The sequence below is a fragment of the Vespa velutina genome, chromosome 4 (assembly GCF_912470025.1).
Source record: "Vespa velutina chromosome 4, iVesVel2.1, whole genome shotgun sequence".
In the NCBI taxonomy this organism is placed as follows: domain Eukaryota; kingdom Metazoa; phylum Arthropoda; class Insecta; order Hymenoptera; family Vespidae; genus Vespa; species Vespa velutina.
Genome location: NC_062191.1, coordinates 1,859,924 through 1,882,423, shown reverse-complemented (window position 1 = coordinate 1,882,423; position 22,500 = coordinate 1,859,924). Strand labels below are relative to the sequence as shown.

Here is a 22,500-nt window from a genome sequence, read left to right as displayed (position 1 = left end):
CTTATATTCTTTTTATATCCCTTATCTCTTTCTTTCTTATGCGTGAAAAAAAAGGACAAGATAAAGGACAGAAAGAGGGAAAGAAAAAGAGAGAGAGAGAGAGAGAGAGAGAGAGAGGGAGGAGAAGTTTGTTGATTTTTTGGTGTTACTCATAACGAGTGAACGATAAACGATGTCACGCAGGACGTAAATGCTCCGAAAGTATTATTTAAGGGATAATAAAATGTTCTCTTTTACACTCGGATCGAACACGATCGGTTGGTTTAACTCATTAAACGTACAGTTACTAGTCGCACGTTTTCCTATAATTTATGCTTCTCCCAAAAGGATGAAATAAAAAGAGACAGTCCGTAGAGGAAGATCATGTAATCATAAGTACGATTACATTCGAATTAAGAAAAATGGAGAGAAAGAGAGAGAGAGAGAGAGAGAGAGAGAGAGAGAGAGAGAGAGAGAGAGAGAGAGAGAGAGAGAGAGTGAGAGAGAGAGAGAATAACGAGAACAAGATCATTTTTGAAATTGAAAAAAGTATTAAAAAATTTCAGTCCATAATAGGAAGTAATATTTATTGAAAATTTTTTATTTAAATTATCTTTCTATTAAAAAATTGTTTCGAGCGAAGGTAATCAAGCGTTAAACGAATTGAAGAAAGAAAAAAGAAAGAGAGAGATAGAGAGAGAGAGAGAGACAAAGAGAGAGAGAGAAAGAGAGAGAGAGAAGTAAGAGAAAGAAAATATATAATCCTTGTGTGGGACAATCCCCTTAAAGGGTCGCAAGGAACATTTCAGAAGCGTTTCAGGCACGTTCGGTGTAAGCCGCGATAATAGATTATGATAATAAACGGCATTGTGCCGACATAAAGGCACCTAATGCCTGATCTCACTCATATTCACGACTTTTCTCTGTTGAAGTTCTCGAAGCGTTAGTATCCTATCGCGAGCACAATGTTACCTCTTGTTAAAAAAAAAAAAAAAAAAAAAAGAAAAGAAAAAAAAGAAGAAAAAAAAAAGAAAAAGACGAAAAAAAGAGGAGAGAGAAGAGTAAAAGACGAATAGAGAGAGAAAGATGAATTTATAGGAAAGAAAAATTTTGCAAAACGTTATTAAACGTTTTCACTTCGATTTCTTCATTATTTCCAAATTGGAAAGAAACGATAGAAAATAGAAAAATTATTGGATTCGAACGTTAACGAATCCTCGAGAACGTTCTACGATTAGAAAAATATTTGCTAAAGGCAAAACGAGAAATGATTATTTTTAAATCGTACAAAATTACGTGGCAAATTTACATATTTTAGAGAGTTACAGGATGAAATGATAGAGAAAGAGAGAAAGACGTCACTTATTACGTTTATTGTTAGGGTTCTCCGTTTCTATACAACGGTTTCGCGCGTTACGGCAAATTAAGTTACATCGTATAGATCGTTAGAGTTCTGTTAACCGAGTGGATATCCACATACCTAGGTAGGTACACCTACTACCCAATGATTATAACCGTTACACTGGTCGTGAACTTTTCGTGGTAGTTCGGTATTGACCTCTCTACCTTCGGTCGCGGGAAGAGCACGGAATACCGACAACTACACGTCGTTCGAACAGCATCCACGACAACTGATCTTACGAATTCCTATCTTCTATTTTCTTTTACCCAACACCACCACCTCCTCTTTTCTTCGGCATTCTTACTTCGTTTCGAACAATATTGTCATGATTCCGGCACGATTTCAGACCGTGGGATTTAGCCTCACGAGTGAGTATAATATATATGCATATGTATATATTATTTTTTATCTCTTTTTCTTTTCTTCTTTCAACATATCATTTAAGAACAATTTCATCGAATTATTATCGTCATTATTACTATTATTATTATCATTATTATTAAAATATATTTTCTTTTTTAATTCGAACCAATAGGGATTCGAATCAAGATTCGCGTCCTCTTCTCCTTCCTTCTTATTTCGTAATTTTTCCTCTTCTACTTCTACTTCTTCTTCTTCTTCTTCTTCTTCTTCTTCTTCTTCTTCTTCTTCTTCTTCGACTTCTCGCATAAAGAGCTCGTTAATTCTCAATGGCGACAAGCTCGGTCGAAATAAATCGACGAATCAAACGTTCGACGATCGTTTATGATAATAAATGGCATTACGTAGGCACGCGGTTCGAAGAAAATGGATATAAAAAGGGGGAAGAGGTAGGAAGAGAGAGAGAGAGAGAGAGAGAAATGGAAGGAGAGAAATGGGAGGGCACGTGTGCCTTGCACGCTTGTTACTTCCCTCATAGAAAAGAGAAGTCTATTTTGCATCCTCAAGGAAAGCGAAAATGAGAAGAGAATTATGAATCTTTTCACCCTTCTTGCATTCTTCTCTCATCCTTTTATTTCTTTTCTTTTTTTTTCTTTTTTTTTTTTTTTTTTTTGATATATTTATATATTTAGTTTCTTATATTATTATTGTTATTATTATTATTATTATTAGTCTTTCATTCTATTTGAAGTGATGCCACGTTCCGTTCGAACCCCTCTCATAGATTTTCTGAGTTTAATGCAAATTTTCGTCAGCCGAGAACGGGCCACCCTTTTCTACATTTATGAATATCAGATCAGGTCACTCGAATCTACTCGAATTCTTCAAAGGATTTTTTCTTTCTTTTTCTTTCTTTTTTTATACACATATATACCTGCATATACATAGATGCGTATACATATAAATATACATATACACATATACATATTTTTTTATAGACGTATCTTCTATTCATTACTCCAGTACTCTCTTATAGATTTAATTCACATTAGAATACGAAATCAAAGTAAGTAAGTACACGCGCATAACTTCCCATAGTAATTACGTTTGGCGATCGGACTAACAGAGAGCTTTTACGGATAGTTTACGTTGCCATTAGAAAATCTAATATCTGTAATTACGGGGATTTAATACGTGTACGTAATGACAGGGTAACGCGACGAGGAGAAGCTCGTTGTCGGAGTAAAAGAAAGATAATACTTCGATGTCGTGGAAGTAGAAAAATACTAATCGCTAGCGGGACAACCGTTTTACGATCCTTCCGGAAACCACGCAAACTTAAATATAATTCGCGGGACTCGTTTCCTTCGACTTTCATGCAAATTTCGTTAGGAAAGATAAAGGGCTACATAGCGCGCGCGCGCGCGCCCCCTCTCCTCCTCCACCTCCTTTTTCTCCTCCTCTCCCTTCCCATTTCTACCTTCCTCCCGTCGACTTTTTTTTTTCTCTTTATCTTCTTTATGAATACGAGATTAGGGGTGCTTCGAAGGTAAAGTAAAATAAAGTTAAGTAAAAGTAAAGTAATGAAAGAAAGATAGAAAAAAAAAAAAAAAAACAAGAAAATTAAATACGCCGATACGATAATAATAATAATAAAAAAAAAAGAAAAGAATATATATATATATATATATATAAATGAAGAAAAGTATAAGTGAAGGTAATAGAACGAACGAAATTATAGTTCACAATTCGACAAGAGATTTTAACTAAATAACAAGCAATCCAAGTCAATATAAATTATCCTTATTAGTGTAGCACGTCAATTAATGCGTAACATTCCCATCGAATATTCACTGCCGATTAGAACGCTGCCGTCACACCGTTAGCACTGAGTATGGCAAATATCTATAGATATTTTAGTTGCTCTTTCTCTTTCTTTCTCTATTTCTATAGGAGAACACGATCGGCCATATTGCTCGTTATATACACAAACACGTATATATATATATATATATATATATATATGTAGATACGTAAGAAGTACATACACACGACCGGTTAAATTTTTTTTTAAGGGAAGCTTCGTTGCTTAGGAATTAAAATCGAATTCTTCCGAAGGCGGGGGCGGAACAACACGAGAACTCGAATTCCAACGTCGAAGGGTACAACTTTAATACCTTAGCACTTTCTTCGCGCTTTTAAAGCCCTTATCCGATCTACCTTCTTGGCCGTTTTTTCCGTTCCTTTCTTTATCTACTTCACTCTCTCTCTCTCTCTCTCTCTCTCTCTTTTTTTTCTTTTTCTCACGAAGGAGATCACGCTCGTCCTGTCGATTAACAACCAACGTTAATACAACCAAGCAAGTATCTACACGTATCTACTTAAGTTTCGAAAGAAAACTACGGCCTCAATTTTAATTAAATCGCTGCGAATCCCGAATGGAAAGAAGTTAAAGAAGAGGAAGAATAATAAAAGAAAAGAGAAAAGCAGAGAGAGAAAGAGAGAGAGAGAGAGAGAGAGAGAGAACCGGCCCGAATCTGAACACTTCGCGGCGTGTCCATTAAATGACCGATCATTCCAAGATAGAGAAAGCCAGCGCACAGCCATTTTAATGGATTCCGATCCAACCGAGATAACTGGATTACGTCCATCGTGGATCCTCTTCTTCGAAATCACTGTGCTCTCGGACTAATTTCCGTTTCGTACGTAAGAAACTACGAGGTCAACGAAGGATTAGATCGTTGAAAAAAAAAAAAAAAAGAAGAAAAGAAAAAGGAAAGAGAAATATTTCTTTATAATCATCCCCTTTCGACTTTATACAAATTCATATATGTATCCTTTTCTTTTTTTTTTCTTTTTATACTTCTACCTATTTCAAGTGTTAAAGATAAAGAAAAAAAAAAATAAAAAAATAAAAAAAAGGGTTTACCTAAGTCGAACTATATAAATTCGTCTTATAGCGGTCCTTTTCATTTCCATTTCGAATGTATGATTCGACAAAATTTTCAATATAGAATATCTATGAATTTCGAGATATCGCGAATTTAACGACGTATGACATATTTTGAAAATTTCATAACAATTAATCGAATATTTCTTATCTCTCTCTCTCTCTCTCTTCATTTTTTTTTTCATCAACGAATACATACATTCGATACATTAGAAAGTATCTATGGAGTTTTTAGAAGAACAAAAAAAGAAAAAAAAGAAAGAATTGACAAAACAATCGATCAGATTTCATTTAATTAAACGAGAAATAAAAGTGAGATAGATTCGACGTATTTCGTGAGAAGAGTTAGTTTCCTTGGTGATTTCAACGCTCGGCTCCCGTCGGATTCCAAGCAAACAGTACACCCCAATACACACACGCACACGAGAGCGAATGAGCACGCGTCACACATTGAAAAAAGAAAATCTTTTCTCCATAGATAAAGTGTTAATAGATGATAGTAAAAAAGAAGTAAAAGAAATGAAAAACAAATCTATGATATATTCAATGAAAAATGATCGATTCTCTTTCCCATTTGTTTGTTCACTTTTCTTTCTTTCTTTCTTTCTTTCTTTTTTTCTTTCCTTCTTTCTTTTACTCTTTTTTGTTCTAATCACCTTGATGCATATTTTCTAATTGTCCTTAGATGTTAAGCGTTCGTGTCCACCCGCGTCATTACTCTCGCGTGCATACATACGGGGTTATGCAAAAGGCGATAATAAATTATTACTATTTTAATTGTCGGCGTGTCAAACATTGTAACGTTCTTCCGCATATGTACAGGGAACATACATGCACATATCGCTAAGCTTTACGATAACAGGGTACGTGGCAACATGATTTTACGTACGCCTCTATCGGTGCACGATAATATATATCTTGGTCTTTTGAATGAGCCGTTAAATTTACCGATTATGAGCATTTTGGTATGTTGTCTGGGAAAAAGAGAGAGAGAGAGAGAGAGAGAGAGAGCTGCACTTAAAAGTCCTTACAAACAAACACTTATGATATTAACATTGTCGTTAACAAATTGACCGAACGGAAAGAAAAAAAAAGAAAAGAACGGTCACGAATGAGATAATAATAATGAAAAAAAAAAAAAAAAAAAAAAAAAAAAAAAAGAAAAAAAAAGAGAATGTATATATTAAAAAATAAATCAATTTGCGTCTCTGTGATAACGTAAAAAGGCAAAAGAAAAAAAAAAGGGAAAAAAAAGAAAAAAAAAAAAAAAAAAGAAAGAACAAGAAAGAAGGAACAAGAACAAAAATGAATTGTCGTTTTCATTGATAAAAACGATAAAAGGAATATCTCTTTTCCCTCTCTATCCCCATCCCCCCCCCCACTTCCCCGTTACGATTACGAGTCCGGTCGGCTGCACCTCGGACTCCTCTACCCCCCGCCACCACACATACTCTCCACAGTCTTCACTCCCTCTTTTCCCCGCTTTTTTTCTTCCCCTTTCACGACTTTGTCGTCGAAGCTGTTCGTTAACGAGAACACACAGCGGGACACCATTTTAATTAATCGACTTTTACGAAATAATCGCAGACATCTCGCGAAATTCTAATTACGTGGAAGTAGGTATATAGGATCGATGAGAACTCTCTCGATAGAACGTGAAAGCGGAAAGTAAGTAAGGTATTTATACAAGAATTAAAGTCGAGGCACGCTCGATGGGTATTCCACGGTATAAAAGGGGAATTATAATCATAGGAGATACTACCGGTTCGCGATTAATTAGTCCCAGAGGATACTTCCTGTCTCATTCTTTCTTTCACTCTTTCCACATTTCTCCGCCCGCTTTTCACTCCTTTCCGGCAAACAAATTGCGACAACGTTCGTCTTTAAGTTCGCGTCAACTTCCATGAGAAAAATGTCCACGAGATAGAAAAGGCAGGCGGCGAGTGTCGGGGGGGGTGGGATGAGGGATGGGAAAGGGGGAGTCGGCGGGATGGCTGGCTTGTTCGTCGTGGGCGTGACCATGTTAAAGTTTTTTTTTTTTTTTTTTTCTTTTTTTGTCTTATTTCTCCTCTTTCTCTTTTATTTCTACTTTCCGTTTCGTCGCGATAGATATATATGTATATATATATATGTACGTACGTACATACTTTTACTCTTTATCACTTGTTACGTACTTCTCGTAATATATTCGTAATAATTTATTTTTAAATATTTAACGATAATTTATCCCCAACGAGAAATACAATTCATTGAGAGATTTTGACTATCTGTGGTAATTCTGTTGAAATAATTTCTTTCATGTTTTTATGTATTTAAGGTATCCTACGGCAATAAGACGGCATCTCAATGTACAAAGATAGTAACTCGTCGTATCGAAAGATACTTTTCGAGTATTTGACTACTCGGTAAAAACGTGGAAACGATTTCTATCTTATACCAACAACAGTGCGTATATATATCTATATCTATATCTATATCTATATCTATATATATATATATATATATATATATATAGACAAATATAGTAACCGCATTTATCCGTTTTAGAATTGATCCTTTTTATGATTCTCATAGAAGACAAGAACGATGGTTACTTCATCCGACAAGGGAACACGGCGATGTATATCAATCACGATTAATTACTTGTGTAAAACGACTTGAGAAAAAAGAGACGGATAGATAAATATATATTTAGAGATAGATAGATAGATAGATAGAGAGAGAGAAAGATAGGTGTTGGAGGAAAAAAAAGGAGAAAGACGAACGGTAAGTCAAACTCTGCAAGAAATAACGCGGAGACGCGAGATATCGTTGACCTCGGTGGTCAATTTTCTTTCGTGAAAGCTCGGATATATCCGTAGTAGTAACTAACTACGCCGGGTTTAATTAATCAACGTTAGTGGTGTACACGAGGCTCACGAGAAAACTTGGCATACGTGTTTCACCTAATCGCGATTAATTAACCTCGAAAGGTATCTAGTTTTTAAACCGTACCGTTTGAATTGTAACAGGATAAAGCGAATGAGAAGGTTTGATAGAACAATGAAAAATCTATTGAGATAAGATGTCGATTAATGTGCCCACGCATACTCACGCATATACGTTGAAATATATGCTCATTCGCTTGCTCGTTCGCTCGCGCGCGCGCGCGCACCTGAACGTAATAACGTCAAAATCATTAGATCGACGTATCGATGCTAGTGATATATCGTAATTTCGATATGATAATTAAATAAAAGCTAATTAATAAACGAATGCAGAAAAGAAAAGAAATTACGGAACAAAAAAAAAATTAATTAATAAATTAATAAATAAATAAATAAATAAATAAATAAATAGACGCGAATACTTTTCTGGATTTATATCAAAGGTCTTGTAAAGACTATTGAATGAAATGACGAAAATGCAAGTAAGACTTGCGTCGGTAGAGTTACGTATCCTTCGACGGTTCGCTAATAAATGAGTACCTGGCTCTAATCATCTTAGAAAGAGGAACTAATCGGGAATGGAGAGAAAGAGAGAGAGAAAAAGACAGAGAGAGAGAGAGAGAGAAAGAGAGAGAGGGAATGACGCTGTAAACTCGTCACTGACCTCTGACGGAAACCTCAACAACTCGAAAGCCTACTCGCAGTAATTGCATCGTCGAGGTATCGCCGACAAAAAGAAGAGTATAACGCGTGGTGCTTCTAGCGGAAGTCGATGATAGCCTCGACGAAGCGAGAAACGTTTCGTTACGACGACGATGACGATCACGACGACGACGACGACGACGACGACGACGACGACGATGACGACGATGATGAACGACGAGAGGAGAAGAAAAAGAAAAGAACGAAATGGATGCCAAGAGAAGAGGAGGTTCCTTCGAAAGAAAAATGACGTAAAAAAAAGAGATAGATAGAGAGAGTGAGGGAGAGTGAATGAATGTGAGGGAGAGAGAGAGAGAGAGAGAGAGAGAGATAGATAGAGAAACGCGTTTCAAATTTCCTACGCTTCCCGGCGTTCTGTTGATAAACAAAAGGTTGATATCTAAATCGCAACGTGTGAGTGAGTGAGTAAATAACAGAGAGAGAGAGAGAGAGAGAGAGAGAGAGAGAGTTGAGTGCGCGCGCGAACCTTCTTCGGCTCGCTTCGAGTGGAGAACCATAATACCGGTTCCCTTATCTACGCTCGAAATCGAAATCTGGCGTGTCGCACGCGTTTCCACCGCGGGTTCTCTCTTGCGGCTTACACGCACCTTTTAACCAAAGTATAGACATTTCGTGGAACACTTAGTCGCGCGCTTGATAAAGACCACGGAATCAGGAAAAGAAAATAAAAATCCATCGAGAAAATCATATTAGATTTTTCTCTTTTAGTTTCGTCTATTCGTATTATCCAATGCGACTTATTCAATTATTATTTCGTGATTGGGGAATTGAACCTTATAAAATTTTTTTGTTTTTTTTCTTTCTTTCTTTCTTTCATTCTTACTGTTTTTCTTAAACAACGGCATAGAGGACGAAAGGACGAGATATTGTTGTTGAACGAACGAAAATGAACAAAATATCTTTCGAACGAAATCAAAGACGAATTATCGTCTTCTAATCACCGAAAATCGATAGATCTCGTATATTATGTCAGCATAAAGATTGTAGATCCAAAAGAAATTTCTTGACACGAATGAAAACAATTAACGAGCTCGAGTTTTCACGAGGATTTGATTGATTTTCTTTTCTTTTCTTTTCTTTTCTTTTTCTTTTCTCTTATTCCTCCCTTTTAATTTCTACAATCGATCACTCTTCGAAAGAACCTACCACATCACTGGAAGGGCTAAACTATCCTATAAAAGAACGATTAGGTTTCACTGATCCTGATTATCGCACAGTATCACCAAATCCAGGGAGCAAATAACAATGAGAGATTAGGATAAAAATCCAAAGTTCCGAAAAATGAATTTTACACTTTAGCACAAAACAACTTGAACGTTATCTCACTATGATGAACACGTACCTGGGTTCATATCCCGCGAGCTCGCAGTATATCTTGTATTTTTCTCTCTTTTTCTCTTTATTAATTTTCTTTCTCACGCAGGAACTTCCTTCGTCGCGCACTTTTGATATTGGCCACGTGTATCACTGATATACATATATATGTATACATACATATGTATGTATGTACATCATGTATAGTACTTTTTCCAAATTCCACGATATATATATATAAAGATGTTGCTCTCGATGCTGACGATAGGATAATGCACGTGATATCCACGTTTCTTGGTCTTCGTCCGAGAAAAATTTCCAAATAAAGTAGTGGAAGTGAACATTCGTGATGGAAACAATGCAATTAAACCGTGCAGTTAAACCATTTAGTTAAACCAGGTATATCCTTTATAAATCAACAAAGGACTGTAAATTTCTAAATGGTCAAAAGGAAGGTTCTCGATAGCACAGACGGTCATTTTCTCTCTCCCACTTTCTTCTGCCGGCAATCCTGTTCATTAATAAAAATAATAAACGCACTTAAAGTCACACAAACTACTCTTGAAAGTAGTTTCGATAGGAACACTAATAAAACACCTCCGGCAAGCACGCTTTTCTTCTTTCTCTTTTGGTTGGCGTAAACGTATGTGGGGATCCTTTCCTCGAACAGGACATTGACGATAGATACGTTGACGACGACGACGACGACGAAGACGAAGTCGACGATGACGACGACGACGACGACGATGACGATGACGATGACGATGACGATGACGATGACGATGACGACAACGACGAAGATTAACAGACTACGAGTATGTGATAATAAAATAGTGTATTGTGTTTATATGTATGTTGGTGCGTGTGTGTATGTGAGAAAGACAGAGAGAGAGAGAGAGAGAAAGAGAGAGAGAATGTGTGTATGTGTGTGTGTGTGTGTGTGTGTGAGAGAGAGAGAGAGAGAGAGGAGAGAGTACGTGTATACTTGTGTATTTGTGTGCTAGTATATTATGTATATTATCCGGCACGTCCACGTTATTAATAAAACACCCCCGACGAATTAACGTAACGAACACGTTAAAACAACGAGAACAACGGCGACGTACTATAATAATCGACGACACGGCGACGGGGGTGGCGAGAGAGTGCGTTCCTTGTTCGTGGCGTGAAAACGGGCGGCGAGGGCTCTCGCCGCGCTCTCGTGTCCGCGGGTCTTCTCTCTCTCTACGCACGGAATAATATTTTAATGAAGGAAAGGCCGGACAGCGAAGTGCCCACGTCGGGTCGCGCTGCCGAACTGTTCGCTTCCCCGCCCCTCCGGACCGGCGGCTTCCACCCCTCCCCTCGTAACGCGGGGCACCGAGTGCGCTCGGTCTTCCAAGTTTCCCCCACCCGATGGGGTTTACAACATTCCCCCACTACCGATAATCTACCCCCACTTAAACGACTCGAACGAGAGCGGCGCGTTTGTCGTTCCCCCACCATTCGCCACGAATGACTCGAGTTAATAGTGGGGGAACTACTGGCGTGGCTTAGTTACCCCGATGGGCGTGGCTTCGTACCGCGCTTAAGATTCACTTTGGTGGGGGTATCTAGCTCTCTCTCTCGCTCTCCTACCAGTTTCCTACTCTGCCAAGAGCAGAGTATCCCCACCCCGGGGATTGTACTCTAGCGAGAGCGCGCGAGAGTGCGCCCGCGCGCGCGCGCTCCCTCGCTTGCCCGCTTTGTCGTTCGTTCGTTCGTACGTTCGTACGTTCGTTCGTACATACGTACGTACGTTCGTCGTTCGTTCGTTCGTTCGTTCGTCCGTTCGTTCGTTCTCTCTTACAACGAGAGAACGGGACGACGACGGCGCGCAGAATCCAAGAGAGGACCAAGAAGACGAACGACGGGTGTCACGGCGGTCAAGTAGCAATGTTGGTGCTCCGTCGTCTTCGTCGTCCTCTCGTCGTCCTCATCCTCGTGCTGCTGCTGCTGCTGCTGCTGCTGCTGCTGCTGCTGCTGCTGCTCTTGCTGCTCTTCCTTGCTTGTGATAGTGGTGGGGTGGGGTGTTGCTCGGGGGTAGGGGTAAGGGAAGAGTACTCCTCCGCGACTTCCCGGATATCTTTCCGGTAAACTTTCCTTCTCTCTTTCCACCAACCCCCTTTTCCTACTCTATATATATATATATATATATATATATATATATATATATATTTCTCTCTTTCTCTTTCTCTCTATCTCCCTTTTCGCGAGCAACCCTTCTTTTTCATTCTCCTCCTCCTCCTCCTCCTCCTTCTTCTTCTCTCATCTCATCGTTTACTCCTCCGGACGTATCGTATCGTTCGCGACTCGACTCGATCGAAGATCCAGGATTTCCGAAGGTAGGAGAGACGAGGAGGACGCCTCTGCTTATATCCGTCGGCGGAATTTCGTACTCTTTCTCTCTCTCCTTCTCTTTCTCTCTTTCTCTCTCTCTCTCTCTCTCTCTCTCTCTCTCTCTCTCTCTCGTTCTTTCTTTATCTTTTTCTTTTTCAAGGTGCGGGAAAGTTATTTTGTGATCGTTATCTAGATACCTACAAGATGAGAAGATTATTAATGCCTCCTTCAAACGAGACATTCGTGGAATGAATTTTAACAACGTGAATCCTCGTGGAAATAAGGACTATAGAACTCCATAAACTCGAGTTGATTTATACGAAATGAGGAAGTAGCCTTCGACGTTGCGTGAGGAAGAAAGAAAGAGATAGAGAGAGAGAGAGAGAGAGAGAGAGAGAGAGAGAGAGAGAGAGAGAGTGAGAGAGAGAAAGAAAGAAATAGAGAAAAGAGATAGAGAATGGTCGTTCGATAAATTAAAAAGATTGCGACAAAGTAGGTACCTACCGGTGGTCCTTCCTTCGTTGCATGTCATTCTCTCTCTCTCTCTCTCTCTCTCTCTCTCTCTCTCTCACTCTCCCTCCCTATCTATCTATCTTTATCTCTTGCCCTTTCTCTCTTTCTCTCTTGGAGACAATGACGACAGCCATTGTGTTGCACGGTACTGTAATCCAACGGGTGCCTATTTGTGCAAATGACGAGAAGGAGAAAAGGTTAACGTGAGGAGAACCAATGATTTCAAAAAGAGAAGAGTAAGAAGAAGAAGAAGAAGAAGAAGAAGAAGAAGTAGAAGAGGCCACACAGAAATGGAGTTTCTTTACTCTACGTGGACTGTGGGATCCTTTTTACAAAGAGGGGACATCCTTTGGGATACAGAAGCTCGTAATCTAGAATACTCGGGATGGGATTAATAAAGTTTAGAATGAGCTGCCTTACTCCATTCGATTACAAAGCGTCGTGTTTGTTTTCCTCCTCAACCCTTCTCTCTCTCTCTCTCTCTCACACACACACACACACACACACACACACACATGCACATTCCCACATATACTATTTTTCTTAATCTTTTTTTCTTGCCACTTTACTTTCTACCCCTTCGATGTATTTTCAAGGGCAACGTCCTACAAGGTTTCTCCTTCGGCAAACCAAAACTTACGGCAGAGGGTAGATTTGTGCTCGAACGATGGATAGATAAATTACTTACTTACCCTTTAATGATAAATTGTCCCTTTTTTTTTTTTTTTTTGAGAAGAATCCTATTGTTACAAAAGTGAGTCTAGTTTCTGTATCTCTTATTTTCTTCTTCTTTCTCTTTCATATAATCTTTCTCTCTCTCTCTCTCTCTCTCTCTCTCTCTCTCTCTTTCTTCGTTCTGTTCAAGAAAACGTGTATCAACCGGCTCTAAGTAAGAATCGTACGTTCAAGGGTTGTTGCTCGAGAAACAGTAAGAGGGAGATTCCTGATCGAGGAGGGATGAAGCGGTGGTTTAAAATGGAGAAATAGAAGAAGAAGGAGAAGAAGAAGAAATAAAGAAGTGAGGGAAGAACTGTGAATGGATGGACCGAAAGGGAGAGGATTTCTCATCCTTTTCATGCTTCAAAAAGCGTCTCTCTCTCTCTCTCTCTCTCTCTCTCTCTCTCTCTTTCCTCCTCTCATACAGCTTCGGTCAGTTTTACTGCACTTTCGAGATTCTGGAACGCGGACGGCCTTCGAAGACCAGGTGTCCCATCCTCTCTCTCTCTCTCTCTCTCTTACTCTCTTTCTCTCGAAAAGGGAAACTCGTAAAATCGCTTTTAAAGCGATCTCGATTCTCCTTGTGTTCCGTTCGCGAGACCGTCATTTTCCTCAAGTCCGCGAAAATAAATCTCGAGATAGATCTCTTCTTCTTTTTTTATTTTTTTCCCCTTTGTTTCTTCTCTCTCTCTCTCTCTCTCTCTCTCTCTCACTCTTTCTCTCATTCTTTCTCTCTTTCTTCCACCTTTAGGTGGAGTTACGCGATTACCCTTTGTTGTTATATACACCGAGGCACTCACTCTTTCTCCGTACCTCTATCTCTTCCAATATGGATTCTCATGTTTCTATCTCCCTTTCACGAGGGGATGGTAGGGAGGAGATCTATCAGTGGGATAGTGATGGTGGTGGTGGGGCCGGGGGGAGAGTTAGGGGGTGTTGGTAGGAAGGGGAAAGAAAATAAATTCCTCGCATGGAAATGGCTCAATTTGAGAGAGTAAGCCGGCGAGAGTTCGTGCACGCGAAGCGCGAAAATCGGTGCGCGAGGTACGCGCTTATAGGTATCTAGATTATTCGCGTCTCGGAGCGTCGGTTTTACGAGCTCGTCAAAACGCTTCGCGATTCTCTAGAACGCCAAGAAAAATAAAGAGATAGATAGATAGAGAGAAAGAGGAAGAGAAAGAGAAAGAGAAAGAGAAAGAGAAAGAGAGAGAGAAAGAGAGAGAGAGAGAGAGAACGACTTGTGCATTCCTTGTCGTCGCTCGGCCTTACTGAACGACAGTAAGATCGGACTAAGGTTTTACTATGAGAAATATTACAAAGAACGCTAGACAACGTGGACGACACGGTAGTCGGCGATCTTCCTTCTTAACTGTGGGAAAGACATGCGTAAAAAACGAACCTCGACTATCTCGCAAACAAGGCCGTCCAATTTAACTTGGAGCCGTACTTCTTCTCATTCTTTTCGCGTGCCAACGGCGATTTTGTTGAGACAATTTTCTTCGAACAGATTTTCTTTCTTTTATTTTTTCTTTTTCTCTTTTCTTTTCTCTTCTCTTTTCTTTTTCCTTTTCTTTTTATTTTTCTCACCTTCCTTTTGTTTACCTCTCTCCTCTTCTTTCTCATCCACTTAGAGACCTTGGACATTAGTTATATATATGTATATACATATATTGTGCTTAATGTACGTCCAAAAGAATATTTCCTTTTTTCAATTATTATTTTCTTCTTTTTGTTGCTTGTTTCTTTCCGTTTTTTTTTTCTTTCTTTCTTTCTTTCTTTCTTTTTTTTCTCTTTTTTTTTCTTTTTCTTTTTTATTTATTTACTTACTTTTTCCCTTTCTTCTCGTTCAATCCAATTCAATGCAATTCAATTCAATTCAATTCAATTCAATTCAATGCGCGATTTCGTAACTGTTAACATAAAAAATGGAGAAAAAAACGTTTAAGATATTGCGCTTAATAAATGTGATCGAGGCGTAGATTAAATCGAACGATAAAAATCGGCGAACGATGATGGATGGACGCGGTTAATGTAAAAGTGTGTCGTCAATACTTGTATACAAGTTACGAAAAAATTCAAGACGTTAAAACCTGACCTCACCTTCGAGAAATTGCCCTTCGAAAGGACAGGGGTGAGTCCTCGATGGAAAATATTCGTTTGGGCAATGTGCGTGCATAGGAGACTTTTATGATGGCGGAGGCGGGGGTGGTAAAAAGGGGTAGTTGCGGTTGACTCGCGTGTACATCGAGTGCGGTCGTTCCGCACCCGTAAAAACCGCGCAGAACTTGGAAAGAAATGCATACATTCTCTCTCTCTGTCTGTCTACTTTGTTCCTAAGCACGTTCGTTCCTTCTTTGAACGATTTTCGAGACGCAACACGCAACGTCAAGCCAGGTGAATGGGGCTGACTAGTTGTTTTTCCTTCTTTCTCTCTTTGGGAAGACACCAGGGAGAGTATCCTGTTAAAAAGGGTGAGTTATATACGTCATGAGTTAGAAGAAAAGAAAGAGAGAGAGAGAGAAAGAAAGAGAGAGAGAAAGAGAGAGAGTTACAGATAGAAAGAGACTGCTGGTCATTCTAGGGCACAACTTTTGAACCGAAGGGAAACCAGATTCAGCAGACAGCCGGGCGCCGTACATTTCACCCCTCTTCTTTCACCGATAAAAGAAGGGCTGTCGACCTTCCAGGTTACTTTTTTTACCCTTCTTGTCCAGCTCTCTTTCTCTTTCTCTCTCTCTCTCTCTCTCTCTCTCTCTCTCTCTCTCTTTCTCATTCTCTCTTTTGAATCTCACGATCGTCCTCGAGATGAGTTAAAAATGAAAGGAGATCGTGTCCACGTTCGAGGATCCGGTTTGAACTACGTTACTTTGAAGTATTGTCTTATGATCATTCTCTCACAATGTACCTTTCGTTCGTTCGTTCGTTTGTTCGTTCGTTCGTCCGTCCGTTCGTCCATTTCGTCCCTCCTTTCACATCATCGTTGTTTGTCCGTTAGGAAGATGAACGGAATGAAAAATTCTTTCTCGTATTTTCTAGAAGAAAGACAGAGACAGAGAGAGAGAGAGAAATATATAGATAGAAAGATGGTATGACAAAAGCTATCTCGATTTTATGCGGTTGTACTTTACTTTTGTAAATTCCATTGTTAAAAGACTTTTCTGAGAAAAAACGAAGATGGAAAGAGAAAAAGAGAGCAGCATCGTCGAATGGAAATGGACCGATTCTTTTTTTTCTCTCTCTCTCTCTCTCTCTCTCTCTCTCTTTTCTTTCTTTCTCTTTTTCTTTTTTCTTTCGTTTTTCCATCTTTTTTTTTTCTTCTTTTTCTTTTTTTTTTTCTTTTTTTCCTTGGACGTGTTCACGGCCATAAGGATTTGGATGAGAATTTCTTTCGCAGCTACGAGAGATCAGGTAGCCGGACCTGCTGGTGGAATTGTTCAACATCAGCAGGTGTAGTCCGCCATAGTTCTCTGTATGCATTCAAAGTAAAATATTGTTCTTGCATTCTCGTTCTTTCGACCCGAAGCCGCAAATGTCGATGGATCTTCAACTTCGACAAAGATCGAAGGAAACAATTTAAACGTTGAGGAATGCCCTTAACCAGCATCCACCATCATCCTCCCTATCTTTCCCTTTTGCGCCCCCATCCCTCTTTTACCGCCCCCCCGACCCATAAGCCTTTCCTTCTTGCTCCATTCCACGAAAAACTCTTCTCCCTATATTAAACACAATATAAGATAGATATATACCTGCTCTCTAAACTAAAGTGTTCTTAGAGACATGTTCACGTTTCGTTCGTTCATTTTCGTTCGAGTTTTTGATATTTTTCATTAAATATCTTTACACATTTTAAACCATCAGGATTTTATCAAATTCCATAGGAAACACAGAAGAGAGAGAGAGAGAGAGAGAGAGAGAGAAATTAAAATAGATAAACACGAAATAGTCACGTAGATAAGTAACATTCATTTACATTCGTTTTTAACATTTTATAATGAACAATGATTTTCCCGATGCTTCTAATGAACATTGCTACATAGAAATGTTATTGAAAGACTTTTGAAAGGTAAAGAAGATTAAAACAAAAAAATGGAAAGAAAAGAAAAAAAGCTAGATCGACGGATGGGGTGTGGGAGGAAAGAATAAGAAAGAAAGAAAGAAAGAAAAGATTAAACCAGAATTTGAAAGAAAAAGAAAAATAAAGAAAAGAACAGAGGAAGCCGACGTTGTTTAAGAGTCTAGACACAATGTTAGAGATCTCGAATTAGTGGTCTCCCTTTTTTTTTTTTTTCTTCTGCTATACGCTGCGGTGCTTCTATGATAATTAACGAAATTAGTCGCAATTAGAGAGTGGTCCGGAGGCTGCGTCGAAGGACCAAAATATGTGAGGAGTCTTCTACGTTCAGGCGTGCCATAAGTTTACGCCAGATACCATAATGACTGTTCCTTCGAAGGGAGTAGATACCACCCCCTCCTTCTCTTCCGTTCTCTCTCTCTCTCTCTCTCTCTCTCTCTCTCTCTGTCTCTCTATCTTTCTCTTTCTGCACGAAACCATGAGAATTTTTTCGAACTATGATCGAAAAAAAAGAAAGAAAGAAAGAGGAAAAGATAAAGAACAAATCTATTCCTTTCTTCTGTTTTTTTCTTCTTTTTCTTTTTCTTTTTCTTCTGTTTTCTTTTTTTTTTTTTTTCTTTTTGTTTTTTTTCACGTGTTCGTGAAACACGTCAGGGAAGAATTTTTATTCCATAATGGGAAACGATCTATGAAATGATCTGTGAAAAGTATTATGACGTAAAGTATGCCATCGTTTTAGTCGTGGGGGAGTTTAAAAAAGGGATCCTCCGTCGAAAGGATCAAATACATCGAAGGAATTTTTCAACGACGCTATACGAAAACTTTTCAATGGGTACCTGTTGAAGATCAAGCGATACCTACCCGAACACACTGATCGCACCAAAGAATTCTAAAGTAGGTATATATATATATATATATATATATATATATATATATACCTACGTTGGCACGATTTCCTTGTCCTAACAATTTTTTTTTGCTATATTCTGGTCAAACTGGGAAGTCTCGTAGAACCTGTCGGGCATAAAGTGTATCGTCCTGGTGACATCGAGCATTGGCCATCTTTACGGAAAGCACGTAAAGCAAAAAAGAAAAGGGGAACCATGTAGATAAAGAGAGTAAAAGTGAAAGAGAGAGTGCGAGAGAGAGAGAGAGAGAGAGAGAGAGAGAGAGAGAGAGAGAGAGAGAGGGAGGGAGAAAGAAAGGAGGGTCCTTTTCGTCATTGAACATGCATTACCTGCTCGCACAAATAGACCTTAGTATCCCGAAAAACTCAAGTGAAACTAGCAGAACAATATACCACCCGCCACTAAATGACCATTGTCAAGAGCGCAATAGAACGACGTCTCACCTCCCTTCCTCCCTAATAAGTCATGAATACTTTATGCACACACATTATTCGTAAGCGTGTAATCCTAAATCTTTTATAATAGCGACACTTTTATAATAGCCTTAAAAACATAATACTCAGATGAACATACCTGTTGTACTAAAAAAATAGTACAATATCTATATTATCTTTTGACTTAACTCCAAGCTCATTCTCTTTATTATCTTATCTCGTTATTTCATTAAGCTTGACTGATTTTAAATCCTTTCATTATCGTTCGCGTCACGTATTACTGTCAAAACAGTAACTAAAGTTATTTTCCCTTGACTTTGAGTAAACCATACGCATTACTCATCTTCTGTACTTAGATAATTAATCATAAATTAACGGATTTATTTATCCATTTTTTTTCCTTTCATCTTACTTTCTTTTCTCTTCTTTTGCTTTCTTCTTTTATCTTTTTCTTTTCTTCCTTTTTTTTTTTGTTATCTCTTTCCCCTATACCGACGTGAGACAACCATGAAGAGAGATGGAAAAAGTATTACGATATAATGTTTACACGCCGTGTTAAGGTCCGATAAAGTTTAGAAATTATATTCCTAGATAAGTACATATGTATATAATGGCGATTGAAGTTGTTTCACTTGCCGTGACAAAATGACTTATGGCAATGACGATTCAAACAAGATATATATATATATATATATATATATAAAGAATCAACGAAGGATAAGATAGAAAGTACCTACTTAATTCTTTCGATCAAACTTCGTCCAATGATCGGTATAATGATTAATACTAGTTATATTTAAGAGTGTATATACCTAATAAGATTTTTCGATCTACGAAGGGAACTATATATATATATATATATATATATATATATATATATATATATATACCTTGTACCGCTCATCTCGGTCGATCCTGAGAGTGTAATATAATGAACGTTTCTCATCGATTCAACGAAAGGTGACGCTTATTATCTCAGAACGTTGCGTAAATATAATGTTATTCGCAAACGCCTATCCTATTTGCATATAATGTCGTAGTCGTAGTCATCGTTGTTCGTCGTCTTCGTCGTCGTAGTCGTAGTCGTCGTAGTTCGTGTCGAGCGTGTAATTAAAGAACCGGTCCTACCCGGTAAAGACAATCGAGACGAAGACTAATAAATTCTAATTAAAAGAATCCTTTCGTGGAAGGAACGTACCTATTTATCGAGGTGTGGAGACATTTAACGAGCATCCAACCGAAGATTTTAACCTAATCATTAAATATATTTATTTATCCATTTTTTTTTTTTATTATTATTATCATCATCATTATTATTATTATTATTATTATTATTATTATTATTATTATTATTACTTATTTATTTATTTATTTTTTTCTTTCCTATTTTTTCTTTTATTCTTTCGTAATTCCTTCTTCTTCTCCCTTATAGAGAGCATCCAATATACATTTACAAATATTACATAATAATAATAAAATATTTTCAACATATATGATAAATCAATATATGATATATTACAATATATCTGTGGAAAGAATTTTTCAAGGTTACAATGTATTTTTATATATAAGTATGATATAAAAGAATTTAAAATAAACATTATCGATTTTGGATAATGTTTAAAATCTTGAAATTAATTTTGGATCTGGATATAGAATAATCGTGTTTCATTCGTTATTAAGAAAAAGCACGTACGAAGACAACGAGGAGGATGACTACTACGACGACGACGACGAAGACGACGACGAAGACGACGACGAGAAAATAGCGAGTCGAGACGCACATAAAAGCTGTAGATAAACGTAAGAGAGGGCATTGATCGACCGTCGTTCCTCCATTCACGAAGTTGGCGGTTATGGCTATACTTATGTACTTAGGTGCACGTACAGCACGTGTATGCTTTTGCGAATACATACACATATAGACGTACATACATATGTGAAAGTGGGTGGTATAGAAAGAAAAAGACAGAGAGAGAAAGAGAGAGAGAGAGAGAGAAAAAGAGTATTTCGGTTCGTCGTATATATATACAATATATATATATATATATATATATGTATAAATGTATATATACATACATGTGCTTGTATATATGTGATTTGGTACAACCATGCGTGTACAACGATACATGTGTAATACATACGTCGCGAGGTTGGTGGTATCGTTCAGAGGGCTGGGAGGGATAAGAATGGGGAGAGGAGAGGGGGGGGGGGGGAAGGGGCCGAAGAGCACGGCCCTGACCTTCCACAAAGTCGCGTCCTTAACTCGCGATAAAATGTAAAGGGGATGGTACAAATGACACGTCACTGATCTCAATATTCTTACATAGATTATAAATGATTTAACTCATTCTTAAATACTTATTCGTGTGATACGTTAATTTACTATCGTCATAATTGTATACTTTATAATACTTAATACTTACAATTATTAAGATATATAATTAATTCTTCTTTTAATTAAATTTCAAATTGTACATTGATATATCTACGTAGGCGTAACTACGTTATCTACGTTAATAGATATTACAATTGTACATTAAAATTCTATATCCTTTATCAAATAATTCTTGATCTTTATTTTTTGAAATTTCATAAACTAACTTTATTATTATTATTATTATTATTATTATTATTATTATTATTATGATTATTATTATTATTTGTAGATCACGGGGGAAACTTTTCGAAACTTTTAATAGGATTATGAAAATGGCAAGTGAAATGTTAAAAGGATCGACCGTATAACGATGGAAAAGGGTAATTTTCTCTCTCTCTCTCTCTCTCTCTCTCTCTCTCTTTTTCTCAAAAGGAATGGCGTTTCGTGATGTTGTAGTTAGGTTGTAGTATATAACATACACATAACTACGAAACGGGGCAACCGATAATCGCTCGCGTGCCAGGAAAGGCGCGAAGGACGTAACGGAGATACACGCTCGATAGCGAGTACTACAGGCCGATCCGTTCGATAAGGTAATTACTAAATGCTAATATAAGAGAACGTGCGAGAACGGTTCGTATTTGTTCTTTAGGGCCATAAACTCCAGTTAGATGATTCTCCCCCTTATCGATTTTTTTCACATATTCGTCCTTAACGCAATTAGGTTAACTCGACGTTTGCTATCGACCACGTAACGTTTGATTTCCTCAATCGAGACTTATATATATACATAAATACATACATGTGTAACATACATACGTACGTACATAGATATATACTACGTGTATTTACATATATATATATATACACAAATATATATATGTAAATATATATATATATATATATGTATGTAGGTATAGATTCTTTTATCCGATGTTGTTCTATCACAGGATAGATACAATGATCCTACATACTTGAGTATAATTTTCTTCGTACGACGAGAACTATGAAATATTATGATTGGATATATATATATATATATATATATGTGTGTGTGTGTGTGTGTAAATACATTGAAACGCGATAACTTGAGAGATTCCGGAATTTTTCCCGTATGAATTCTCTTTCTTAACGTCGGCTTTTTAACTTAACCATTTTCTATCTATCTTCAAACTCGTTTTCAATTCCATTATTATAGATTTAAAAGGATAATAATTAACTAAATTACAACATCGCTAAGGAATTACGACGATCATCGATATACCACTTAGGTTTGATTTTTTTTCTTTTTATTCTGTTCTTTTTTCTTTTTTTTTCTTTTTTTTTTCTTTTTTTTTTTTTCAATGGAACGCAAGAGCAAATAGATTATTACAAAACTGTATAATTAGATGAGGGAGGATAAAAGAAATGAGATAATATATTCAATAGGGGATTGTATATTTTTTTCTCCTTCTTCTTCTCTT

At 37.6% G+C, this 22,500-nt stretch overlaps 1 protein-coding gene across 29 annotated transcripts in view; it reads right to left on the bottom strand.

Annotated features, from left to right (window-relative positions):
- Nucleotides 1-22,500, bottom strand: part of LOC124948700 (zinc finger homeobox protein 3) — a 402,750-nt gene that overhangs the window by 141,721 nt on the left and 238,529 nt on the right. For 7 of the 29 annotated variants that reach the window (XM_047492675.1, XM_047492702.1, XM_047492703.1 and 4 more), the window contains exon 1: nt 9,684-10,457. The exons of 21 other annotated variants lie outside the window; for them this stretch is intronic. The gene's annotated coding sequence lies outside the window, so the exon portion shown is untranslated. Of the gene's footprint in view, nt 1-9,683; nt 10,458-22,500 lie in introns of those variants that run through there. One more of the 29 variants, XM_047492676.1, reaches the window with a different exon arrangement.